Below are 12,820 nucleotides of genomic sequence, written 5' to 3'. Positions count from 1 at the left end.
AGGACGCGGCGCTGGGAGCCCACCACGCACGAATAATTACATCCTAATTAAACACTGCCTTTTGTTTCCCACTCGTTTATTCGGTATTAAATGTGAATGAAGTTTGCTTCATGCAAGACTCAGCTCTGACACATTCCTAGGGAGTCACCAAGACATCATTTCTCCCCGGGTGCTTATGATACCACTGGTGCTCTTTTTAAAAATCATGATGCGTATATGACATTCGCAGGTGGAAAACGTCCCTGTAGTTCTGGATTCTCTTCAGACGGTTGATCTGCCCTGCAATGTTTTTCGGAACGAGCCTTGCTCGCGGGTTCTTCCTGGCATGCTCCTCTCCACCAATTATGTCCATTCTTCAGTGCGATAATGACCAGCTTCACTGGCTCTTTATGCAGCCAGGAAGGAAAGGGTGAGGAAGGCCGAGATGGAGCCAGGAGGGGCTGCGATCATGTCGTCATTGCCCGCACAGGGTAGGGCTGACTCAGCGGAGTTAAGCATGTTTTCGAGGCCTCATGGGTTATTTCTTCGTGGTTCAACTTTATCATCTGTTCAGAAGCTCTGCGATTTCTCTGAATATTAGAGTCTTCATCTTCAAACGCATTTCAAAGCACAGACAGGATTTTTCTGAGCAAAACAGGCTTATCAGGGCAGCTCCGTCTGGCAGAGAACATCAGGAGCTGTCTGCAATTTGCGACGATCGTGACCCCATAAGGGCAGGAGACGGCACAACTGGTAAAGAGAAAGCAATCCGGAGTCACGGCGGTCATTAGTTCTCTCTGACAGGTGTCACTTCCAGGTCTCCTTGTGTTGGGGCCCGTGATTGGTTCAGGCCAATGAGTTGCAAACAACAAGGAAAAAAAAAAAAAATGTGCCGCCTTCAGACTGGAGCATTTAATTGCTGCTCCGCGAGCCTGCAGGGAGTTCGAGCTCACGGACGCTCCGCCGACAAGGGCTCCCGGACACCCACAGTGAGCAGACTGTGCCCTGCTCCATGACTTATATACATGCACCACCATAATTATTAACCCATCTCGCAAGGTCCCCAGAGGGATGTACCTCCCTAATAAAACGAATGTAAACCCACGTTTCAAAGAGTGTTTCTGATCATTTCTTTCTTTCTTTCTTTTCGTCCCACTGTCTTGTCAGAGAGAATTAGATCATCACTGTTTTACTGCATAATGTGGCAGATGTGGCACTCGTGTTGGGAGGAGAAATGTCACTCCTGCCTCTTTCCGATTGCTCGCTCAGGCTTGCATGACTGGGGTTAACGTCAAACCACAGGAATCCTTTTACACCATTTGTCTATTTTATGAGGGCTGTTTTAGTTCACACCAGAGAACATACTCTCTAACTTAATAAAAACTAAAGCTTTCGGGAAGCCAAAAAAGTACATCGACAAGCGAGGACGTCACATTAACCCCTCGGGGTGTGGGACCCCTACTTTGGCCTCTGAGTCTCTCTGGACCACATGCTCTTCAGAACCATCCAATATTGCGACAAAGTAAGGGCTCCCGTGTCATTAAAGAATTAAATAATGCTAAATTTAATTTTTCTTAGTTTTTAAGTAAAATAAAAATATTGTATTTTACTGATTCAAAGACATGTGTTTTTGTCACAATTCAACATCTCTAAAATTAGAATGTATCTTACAATCCACAGCACATCATAGCTTAATTGGTAGCTTTTTGATGTTTTTTTCAATGTACATAAAATCATGGTGATCGGTGGCATTTTCAGTAACTATAAAATGTGGTCAATAGAAATTCTAGAATCATCTTCTCTCAATCCAAATGGCTTGTATTGTGATCACTCTTAGAGACCACTGCTCTGGAGACCTGCTGCTCAAAGTGTGTGTTTCAGACAGCGTCACGGGCACCTCCCAGTTCATTAGAAAAAACAGAATCTACGGCCCCTCCACAGACCTCCAAAGTCAGATCTGCTTTCAACGAGATCCCAAAGTACTTTGTGTGCATATTAAAGTTTGAGAAGCCCTGCTCCAGAAGCTGTGAAATCTGGGACTTGTCTAGTGAGAGCTCACCCTGAACTTGGCGAGAGCAGACTTGGATGAAAAAGGCTAAGCATCGACGGAAGGAGCCACGAGCCGGGGGATGCAGAGGCTCCCAGAAGCTGGAAAAGACCAGAAAGCAGGTCCTGCCTCAGAGTGTCCAGAAGGGAACGCGGCCCCGCAACACCTTGATTGTTATGAGATCCATTTTGAACTTCTGACCTCCAGAACTGTAAGATAACAAATGTGTATTGGTTTAAATAACTAAGTTTGAGAGAATTTGTCACAGCAGCCATAGAAAATTAATACTTTGTCTCTTCCTGTAGATCAGTAGTTCTGTCTCAGCACTGTATCAGAATCGCTCACAAGATCTATCTATCTCTAGATATCAAGATATCTATCCATCCATCCATCCATCCATCCTCTATTTATTTTAAATGTCTACAGCACCTGGTCTTCCAAGGTGGTCTCCCATCCAAGTACTAACCAGGCCCAACCCTGCTTAGCTTCCGAGATCAAACGAGATCGGGCTTGTTCAGGGTGGCATGGCTGTAGACTGCTCATGATATTTATAAGTTCTAGATGCTGACATCATCGTGGCCGACACATTAGGATTTTTATAAGCGTCCCAGAGGGCATCCGTTGTTTGAGAGCTTGTTAGAAATGCAGAATTTCAGGCCCTACCTCGTATCTACAGAATAAAAATCTGTATTTTAACAAGATTCCCAGATGACTTGTATGAATATTGAATTCGAGGGGTGTGACTTTAGCTGCTGGGCATTTCCAGGACCGGACTGGGCTGCCTTTCTCACCTGGCGTCCCCAGAACCCAGCGTGGTGCCTGGCACAGAGCAGGCACTAAGTGAATATTATGTGGATGGATAACTGAGTTCTGAACAAACAGAAAGCTTGAACCCTAGACTGATACGGAAATAAATTGGTGGTTTTAAAAAGATCTAAGATGATGGTTTTCAAACTTTTTTTTTTTTAAGCAGAGATTTTTTTTTTTTTTAATTGAAGTCTTAGGTAGAACTTGAGTGTGTGAGCCATGAAAATGGCTCTGACATTTTTGCCCGCTCAGCTTCTCCCCTGGCGTCTGGGCCCTTCCACGGGTGGGACCTGGAGCTCAGACAGCACAGCAGCAGGGCACTCTGGCTGAGAGCAGAGGCCAGGGAGGGTCTGAACAGGATGCTGGGGGCCGAAGGTCTGGAGCAAGTGCGGGCGAGGTGGTGGCGTCCCTTCTGAGGGGGTAACTGGGCAGGTAAAAAGCAGTTCAAGTTCGCTGGAGTCCAAGGCGTCAGTCTCACCGGGCCAAGGATAGGCCGAGGTACAGAGGTGACGACCAAGCAGTGGGAGGAAGGCAGACTCCGAAGCCGGCATCCCGGCAGGGCCCAGACGAGGCGAGAGCGGACAGGCAGGCTCACGGGCCTCCACCCACTCACTGGCTTCCCTTCGGTGATACTCTAGTCCAAAGTCAAAGGCCAGGAAACGAGAGTTCGACTAGCCAGACTTGGGGGCCGTGCCCTCCTTGGCTCGGGGAGGACAGGTCACCTCCGTTTATAATCCTGTCACAACTGTACCCCAGTGGGCAGCTTCCCCAGAGGAGATCAAAGTGCTGAGGGGAGTGAGCAGCCAGAGCCGGCACGTGTCTGTTACGCGCAGCGAGTGTGATCTCCATTTTTCAGATGAGAAATTGAAGTTGAGGTTGGTTGGCCAACGTGGCCCGTGTTTGCGCAGACGGCAGGTGCTGGCCCTGGGGCTGGGGCCCGGGGTGGTCTCGTGCAGAAGCCAGCACTCTGCAGGACAGCACGTTGTCTGGGAGGGACCTCGTGTCTGGAGCTGAGATCTCTGGACAGGGCAAGGCCCGCGGCAGAGCCGATGATGGTGGTGACGTAGTAGTCCCTGGGTCCTACCAGGGCAGAATCCAGGCTGAGGTTACACATGGGGACAGGGGGCGGGGGTGGGGGGTGGGTAGCAGCAGGGAGGGGCCGGCCTGTTAGCACAGGATGGGAGGACAGTCCTCACTGCCAGGTGGCCTTGCCCATGCTGGGGGCTGCTGCCTTCCTACCGCAGCTTTAAGCACCTGTATTAGTTTGCCCGGGCTCCGTGACAAAGCGTCCCAGACCGTGTGGCTTACACAACAGAAGTGGATTGTCTCGCAGTTCTGGAGGCTGGAAGTCCAAGATCGAGGCATCGGTGGGGTTGGTTCCTTCTGCGGGCTGTGAGGGGAGGGTCCATCCGTGCCAGCCTCTCCTCCTGGCGTGTATGTGGTCTCTGTCCCTGAGTCTCTTCACCTCGTCTTCCCTCTGAGTGCCTCTGTGGCCCAATTCCCTCTTTCTATGAGGACACCAGTCGGATCGGATTAGGGCCCACCCTGATGGCTTCATATTAACTTAACTACCTCTACAAAGACCTTATTCTCACACAAGGTCACGTTCTGAGGTCCTGGAGGTTAGGATCGCAACATATGAATTTGGGGCGGGGGTGGGGGCCACAATTCCACCCATAACGACCCCCTTCTTGGTGCCAGAAGAAAATTACTAGCTGACGTATGCTCCTCCTTGACTTAAAGCAGGACTGTACACAGGGCATGTTATCCCCCAGAAGCTTCTGGAACATCGGCTGTGCGCCTGGCAGTGAATGCCAGCCGCCGTCACTCACAGGTGCGTGGGAGAGGAAGGCTTGTAAACGGACTCTTCTACGAGGCCGTTGGTAGCGTGGGACATGCAAGTTAACAGAACGGCCGTGCGCCCAGAGTGAGTGACCAGCTCGCGTCTGCACCCCGCCCCACCACGCTCAAGCGGTGCCCCCCGGAGCAAGGCGCCTAGTCTTTCTGTGCCTCTTTCTCATCGATACAACATGCATAATATTAGTAATCACTTTTTCCTTGTCGTGAGGATTCAGTGAGTAAATATTCCCAGAAGTGCGAGCGAGCATTCTGTGTTTGTTAAACAAAACTATTCAAAGTGAACCCAGGGCGCTAAGAAAGCACAGACGCCTGACCAGGACTTAGAAGCTTAAGGGACAGTTGGGGTGCTTCCTGGAGTCCTCAGTCATAACGTGACGGAAGCTGCTGAGACGAAAGGCCAGGGGGGCATCTGTGGTGCGTCATTAGAGGGGGTGTAGGGGTGATGGGATGGGGGCTTGGCTCTTCCGGAACATGTCCCCCTTCTTCCTCTAGACACAGCGGGGGAGGCCCAGCCACTGTCTGTTCCCAGAAGGGGAAAAATCAACAGAAAAAGCACAGCCCACTCCGAGCCCCCCGCAGCCTTCCCGCTCCTGGAAGTGAGACGGGCCTGTCTCTAGCTAACGCACAAGTCAAGTGCACGATGTTCATCCGAGTTCGGCTCCTCATTACCAAGTTCATATCCGAGTCGCCTCTGCCTATGCATCTGTGTACATCCAAGGGATCGAAAAAATTTAAGGAGCTAAGGTTGATTAGAAAGCCAACCCTTCTTTAACCCTATCCCAACCACCGCCGCCTCCCACCGCCGGAATTGTTTTTAATCATCTCACAGACCTTTTGTCATTCTCAGATAAACTGCAGTTTAAAAAAACTGTCCATGCCCCAAACACCCGAGGTCATGGATTATTATTACAGGCAGCCTGATTCCTACTAATAGCAACCAGAGGCACCTTTGATGTGAGCCTCACAAGCCTTAGTGACCGCCTCTGCTGACGGTGGGGAGAGGGCCACAGCCGCAGGAATCAATCGGGAGGCAGAGGCCCGTTGTCTGCAAGAAGGGGGGAGGGGCGGTGGCTGCCGCTCTTTAAAAGGCTTCTCTCTGTCACAGACAAAAGTGGGGGGGGGGCGGGGGGAGGGGCTGACACATGACCAGGACACGCCTGAATCTCATCCACGCAGAGCCATTGCTACCTCTCTCTTCCCAAGTGCCCCGAAGAGTATTGACCTGCCATTGAAGTCTCTATTTCCATTTCTCGGCTTGTTTAGAATTTGTCTCTGGGTCGCACAGCCAGAGAAATCGGGAAGCGGGTTGGTGGAAAGACAAGCCCCTTCGGGCCCCCCACCCATTGTTTATGGGGATGTGAAAGGCCTCCCAGCCTGGAGGTGGCTTCCTCCTCACGCCACCCGTGCTACTGGCCTTAAGGAAGCTGATGTGCAATGAATAAGAAAATTAGTCTCGGATGCGACAGAGCAGCCCATGAAGGGGCTTACGTCAGGGTGCGGGCTGGGGGACCTCGCGTGGGAATCGAAGTTGCCGGCCCACGGGAACCCACGAACGTGCCGTTCCTCACCCACCTGCCGGGGCGGGGGCCGGGGTGGGGGTGGGGGGCTGGGATTGCGCCAGAGAGCGGGGTGGGACTGCGTTAAAGCGACAATGCAAACAGCGATTGGGCTTAGCCTCCCTTCTCTCCTCTGGAAGGTTCTCCAGTGCCCAGGGTGTGTCCTTTATTTACCCTGCAGCTGCCTTGCCGCCTGAGGCCCTGCCCTGCTTCTGCTCTCACTGAGGTGGGTTCAGGGCTGGGGACGGCAACTTCAGTGACCGCAGAGAAAGCGAGGGGAGAGGACCCAGCTCCAGCCAAGGCCTCCGCAGGCCGCGGAGGGAGGGCGACAGGCGGTAAATGGCAGGGGCGGGTCGCACGTCACTTCCTTCCGTTTATGGAGCCCTGGCTGGGGAAGGAGGCCTGGGGGAGGTGGGTCCTCTGTTAAGCATAGCCCCCTGGGGAACGCAATTCTTCAAAACTTCCAGCCACGAGGGCCCTTCCTCCACAGAGTGGGGAAGGGGACCAAGCGGTGATGCCCGGATGTCCCGCTTCGGGCTACGGGGGCTGCGGCCCCTGCGCGTTCCTGCTGTTCTGATGCACGCACATCAGGATGTTCTGATGCACGCACATCAGGATGCTTTAATTTCCCCTCCGCGGCAACCCTTGGGCGTAGGGATTATTATTATTCCCGATGAACACGGGAGGAAACTGAAACTGGCAGAGTCAGGGACCTGGTGAACTTGAGCGGTCAGGGAGAGGCGGAGCTCCGCCTGGCTCCAAAGCTGGCGAAGTCCCTCCCGCTGAGGTCCGCGCAGGGGAGGCCCAAATGCGGATAAAGGGGCTGGTCGCTGGGGTGCAGGGAAAACGCAGGCTCTAAGGCAGGGGTCCCCAGCCCTCGGGCCGCGGACAGGCACGGGTCAGTGGCCTGTTAGGAACCAGGCCACACGGCAGGAGGTGAGCGGCGGTGAGCGGCAAAGCTTCATCTGTATCTGCAGCCGCTGCCCAGCGCCGGCATCACCGCCTCAGCTCCGCCTCAGATCGTCAGGCATTGGATGCTGACAGCAGCGCCGGTCCCTGGTGCCAGCAGGGTTGGGGACCCGCTGCTCTAGGCACGTGCCTTCCCTGCGGGTGAGCTGGAGCTCCCCGACTCTCTCTGCTGGTCAAGGAAGCTAATCATCATGCGAGTGTGCGAGAACCACGCTATCCTATCTGTTCTGTCCGAAAAGTATATAATTCCCCAAATTAGCAGCAGCAAGTTATTGATAGCACCTCTCACAACTGATGGACACACGCCTCAGCGGTTCTCAGAGGAAAGTCTGCATCAGAAGCAGGCTCCTCCCCAGCCCCACCCCCAATTCTGATCCGGTCGTCTGGGGTGGGCCTCAGACTCGGGCATGTTAAACATTTCCCAGGTGGTTCTGAAGCCAGCTGGTCCACAAGCCCCACTCACCCCACCTCTGCCTCCCCACAGACACCAGAATATGCTGGGTCCAAGGTCCTGGGCTCTAATCTCACCCAGCTGCTCCCCAGCGGCGTGCCTATCGGTGGGTCTCTGGCCTCTGTTTCCTCCCGTGCGCTGGATGGGATAGCGTCCATCCGAAGCTCCCTCCAGCTCTAAGAGTGGAGGCCTCTGAGGCCGGGCACCAGGATGTCGGGGAGGAGCTGCGGCTTTTAAAAGGCAGAGAGGAGGAAACGGAGCTGGTGCAGCAGCTGAGCAGGGCGGAGGACGAATGGACAGACATGGTCCTGCCACCCAGTGAGCAAGGTCCCCTGGACAGGGCTGCACCGGCATGCTCCAGGGCAGCGGAGTCACCGGGCCTGGGTTCCGGAAGCTGGGTGCCACCCAGCCCACGGAGAACCTGGCTCACTGGGGCCCTGTCGCTTCTGCGGACAGGGTTCAGGTAAGAGATTCTGGACCATTCAAGTCCTCGAAAGGAATCAGTTCTACGCCGTGGAAGCGCGTGGCGGGAGCAGCAGCCGGGGTTCTCCTGGCTGGCACTGGCCCCGTGTTCGCTCCTGATTTCCTTTCTGTCTCTGGGGCCAGCGAGGCTCTGCGATCAGACTCATACCTGCAGCCCCTCCCATGATTTCACGGTTCTGAGGCGGCATCATCCCCACCCTGCGGAAGCCGGTCTCTCACAGATCCTGTCGCAGGCGCCCAGCTGTTGGCGACGGCCCTGCGCTGCTCCACAAACCAAAGGTGAATGAAGACTGGGGAGGGCGGAAGCGGTCACAGCCTCGATTCGCTACAAATAAAACACCCGGGCTCAGAGTCGTCGCAGCGCCTCTGCACACGCCCGAAATTAATGTGCCGTCGCCTCCCTGCAGCCTGTTCCTAGCACCGCCGCCGAAATCACTTTGCTCCCGGAGCCACATCGGGAGGGGACAGAGCCCAGCGCCAGCTGTGCCTGCGAAATGGCTTCGCATTGGAAGCCACATCCCCTTCATAGGCCACTAGTCTGGTCTGCAGAAAAACCGAAGGGTCTGAGACAGGGCGGGGGGAGCGAGGCTGGGAGAGGGGCAGAGCAGCCCTCGCGCCGCGGTCCGGGGGTCTCGCCCCTCCCGGCCCCCTCAGCCAGCTGTGCAGAGGGTGAAGGGGACAGTGGGGGCTGTGCTGTGTCGGGTGCCCATGTCCTGTCTTGTCCTGGCCAAGCCCCGTCTGTCACCCCTGCAGCCTGTGGGGCAAGAGTCGTAAAAAAAAAGCAGCGGGGTCTTCCTGTTCTCGGAGCACCCCTTCCTCAGGGCTATGGAAGGGCCAAACCCTGTGCTAAGTGTAAGGGATGCAAACCAGGGATGTTAAACCAGGACCTGACCGGGAGCCGTCAGGGCCCGTGGGGAAGCCAGCTCCAGGCACCGAGGCGCTGGCCTCAGCGAAGCTCCCTGTGCCCAAGCCTGGCACAGGCAGAGGCACAGCAGAACCCCTGCTGTCTGTCGCGTGGCCACCGGCACCTGCACCAAGAGCCCTTCGTCGATGCTGCTCCGTCCCGAGCCCCGAGGGTCCTGCCCTGTGCCACCCATTATCATGACCCTAGCGGAGGAGAGCTGCATCAGGAGGAACTCCCTGGTGACGGTGTAAATTTTCTGTGAGTCTGATGGGTTGGAGGCTCAGGCTCAGAGTCAAGTTGATTTTAAGAAAATAAGGTAAGTCCGCGATTTTTGCACATCCAAGTTAGAATTTAAATTCTTATCCATTAAACGATAACTTTTAATTTGTCCACAGACATCTGTTTAAATGCACAAAATCTGTATTAACAACGGTTAGAATTGTTGGTCATTGGATCGGATTTTGGGAAATTCTGACCTTAGAACATTAGCCACCACACCTAGGACTTCGCCTGCCAAGAATAATGGGCCAACCACGAGGCGGGTAGGACAAGGATGAGAGGGCCAGAGAGGAGGAGGGGAGAGTGGAGGAGGGAGAAAGAAAAGGGAGGAGGGAGGGAGGGAGCCGGGCGGGTAGAGAGGGATTGAGCTAGGGAACAATGGGGAGAGAGCGGTGGAGGAGGGAGGAGGGGAGAGGCTAGAGGACAGGGGAGAGGAGGGATGAGTCCTCAGGAGCTGAAAGGCAGTATCGGGCTTCTCTGTCTGTCCCCAGGGCGAAGCTGACAATGACCTTCTGAGCACTCCTCTCTCTCCCCTGCCTCAGAATCGCTCCCCCCACCTCCATTGTGGGCACCTTCAGAGAGGAGGCCTAATAAACCCCTCCTGGCCGAGAGCCATAACCCGTTCTCTCTCCCAGGAGTCTCAGAATGTAGAGAAGGAAAACCTCTCTGATTGTGGAGTTTTCACGTACATCGCCCAGGCGATGGGATCGAGATGCTTACAACGGAAAGGGATAGAGGATTTTGTCCAAAAGCGCTGTTTTTGCTTAGGTCAAGACAGATGACTAAGTCAAGACGCAAACTTTGATTCTGAATGGTGAAGCAAACTGGGAACAGAGAGACTGGATCTAGACCCGCCTTGGCCAGTCGGCTGTGGGACCCGGTCAGGGACCCAGTGCTCCTTCCGTTCACAGGGGGCAGGATGAGGGGTTCCATCCAGACATTTCCTCTCGTAGGGTACCCCCAGCTCTAACATTGTAAGTTCCACAAATGGAGTTTCATGTGAAAATCAAGTAAAACTTACAACCAAATCAACCCAGCACGGATACAGGATGCCCATAGCTGTGGCTGAGCTGCATGAATGGTCAGCATTCATTCAGAGAGCTAGACTTAGTGGTCGCTTTCCCTCCACAGGGATGGAGCAGGGGGGAGAGGCAAGGAGGGACAGCTCTGTGCACCCCCCACACAGAGAAGGAGGGGGAGTCTCTGGCTTCCGCTGGCTTTACGGCTCATGGTCCTGCCCCAGCCTAGTCCTGGGACAGGAAGATGCAATGCCGTGACCCAGCCTTAAATCCCTTCACAGGCATCGTTCCTACGACCTCGAGGTAGTACACTAGCCTGGACTTCTGGTTATGAACAGCAGAAACCCAACTCAGCCTAGTTTAAATAAAACAAGAGACCGTATTGGTTCGCATGACTGGGGGTGCCAGGGGTCCATCTACTTTCAGCCACAACTGGAGCCAGGAATCAAGTGATCACACTCGGGCCTCTCTCTTCTTTAACCTCTGCCTATTTCTCCTTGGTGCCGTTCTTCAGACGGCCTAGTCCCACACGGGAGGAAAGATGGCTACGGCACCCCCACACTCCTATCCCAGGTCACAGGTCCATCAGAAAAAAAAAAAATCTCTTTCTCAATAGCTCCACCAGAAAGATCTGAGTGGACAGTCTGGGTCACATGCTCTTCCCTGAATCTAACTCTGCAGCCAGGGGGATGCATTCTCTGGGTCCCATGTCTCCCCAGTGATGGTGAGGATGAGGTTGGTGTGTGTGGGAGAGTCAGCCCCACTCGAACTCTGTGGAATGGATTACTTACAAGAAAGAAGGGGGTGAAGAAGGGATTCTAGACAGATAAAAATAGCAGATTTCCTCAAATAGGTTGTTTTAAAGTCCATTTTACAGACAGAAAAACAGAGGATCAGATGGGTTAAATGACTCACCCGAGCTCACAAAACTAGGAAGCCATGAGTTTGGCCTTGAAGCCACACTCGTCTGCCTCCCAAGTGCCTGTTTTAACCACTAAAATCTGTTAGCTCCGCTGCCCCAGCATCACCAGGCGCTCCGTTATCCCAACTCCAAATACCGGGGCTTGGCCTTCGGGGCTCCCCAAATAGCTGAAGTCGTAGGGAGCCTGACAATAAGTTTGAGACCTCTGGATCCTCGAGGAAATTTCTGCTCCCTCCGTGCCTTTTCCCTTGCCTTTCCGCAGTCGGAAGGCGGGAGCCGAGCCCCTCAAAGACACCTTCCCGCTCCCAAGGCTGAATACACAATACGCGGAATAGGCTGAGCATCACCATTGAAGGCAAAAGTTCCCGGTCTCTGTGTGTGCACGCCGGGGTGGTGAATCATTTTAAGCTGTCTTGCAAGTCATTTGTTTTATGAATAGTTAAATTATTGAAGTTCGCAAATGATTTACCTTTAAACAACACCACCGCCAACAACAAAAAAGGCAGAGAAAATTCAAGGTTATCCCTATAATAGCATCCGCTGCGTTTGCTTGTGTTCTACACTTTCTCGAGTGGGAGGGAGGTGAAGGTAAAGCTCGTGACTTTGTCAGCACCCTGGCATGGCCCATGGGAGGTTTTCCTGCTCGTGTGCCCTCCTGGAAAACCAGTTAGGGATAACTGATTTAAGGGAGGACTTCTGCCCACAAATACCATCTTAATACCTACTTTCAATTCCACCCAGCGAAGTTATGTTAGTTGTAAAAGCCAAAGCCGAGTAGGGAGTGTTCAACAGTCACTTGCATGTTAGTGTGAATTATAGGGTACCCTGTTCACGAGTCAAGTCTTCTAGAGATTCCAGATGAATGGAGACATTTCTGTGTACTTTCAGGTAACAAAAACTTCTGAAGGACTGAAAAAAAGTCAAACTTTAAAGTGGAGCTTTAAATAGAGTTGAAAACTTTGAGTTAATAGATAATTGTATGCAAAATAACTTCCACACTAGCAAGTAGCTGAAGTAGGCAACAGATTTCTTTTCTCCATTGTGGCAAGGTAGGGTTTTTCCTTTTGGTTCTTTTAGCTTTCTGTTTACCTGTGTTCATTGCAACATTATTCAGAGTCACCAAGGGACGGGACGAGCGTCCATTGACAGAAGATGTATAAACAAAACGTGACATACACATTCAATGGAACATTATTCAGCCTTAAAAGGGAAGGAAATCCTGTCACGTGCTATAAACATGGATGAGCCTTGCAGACAGTAATTATACTAAGTGAAAGTAGCCAGTCTCAGAAAGACAACTACTGTGTGATTCTGCTTACACGAGAAGTAGTCGTACTCATAGAAACGGAAGGCAGACTGGCGGCTGGTGGGGGCTGGAGGTCGGGGGAGGGGGGCCGCTGTCTAACGGGCACGAGTTCCAGATGTGCCAGATGAAGACCTCCAGGGGTCTGCTGCATGACAACGTGAATGTGGTCAATACTGCCGAACTGTGCCTTTAAAAATGGTTAAGACAGACGGTCGGTTTTATGCTATATCTTTTACAC

The 12,820-nt window shown here is 53.1% G+C and overlaps 1 non-coding gene across 1 annotated transcript; it reads right to left on the bottom strand.

Annotated features, from left to right (window-relative positions):
* Window positions 1–2,443: 2,443 nt before the first annotated feature.
* Window positions 2,444–2,562, bottom strand: LOC118613084. The gene has a single exon (XR_004955338.1). It is a non-coding gene; the product is annotated as a 5S ribosomal RNA (ribosomal RNA).
* Window positions 2,563–12,820: the final 10,258 nt, after the last annotated feature.

The sequence above is a fragment of the Rousettus aegyptiacus genome, unplaced genomic scaffold, assembly GCF_014176215.1.
Source record: "Rousettus aegyptiacus isolate mRouAeg1 unplaced genomic scaffold, mRouAeg1.p scaffold_m13_p_17, whole genome shotgun sequence".
Lineage (NCBI taxonomy): Eukaryota > Metazoa > Chordata > Mammalia > Chiroptera > Pteropodidae > Rousettus > Rousettus aegyptiacus.
This window is presented reverse-complemented; position numbering and strand designations above follow the sequence as displayed.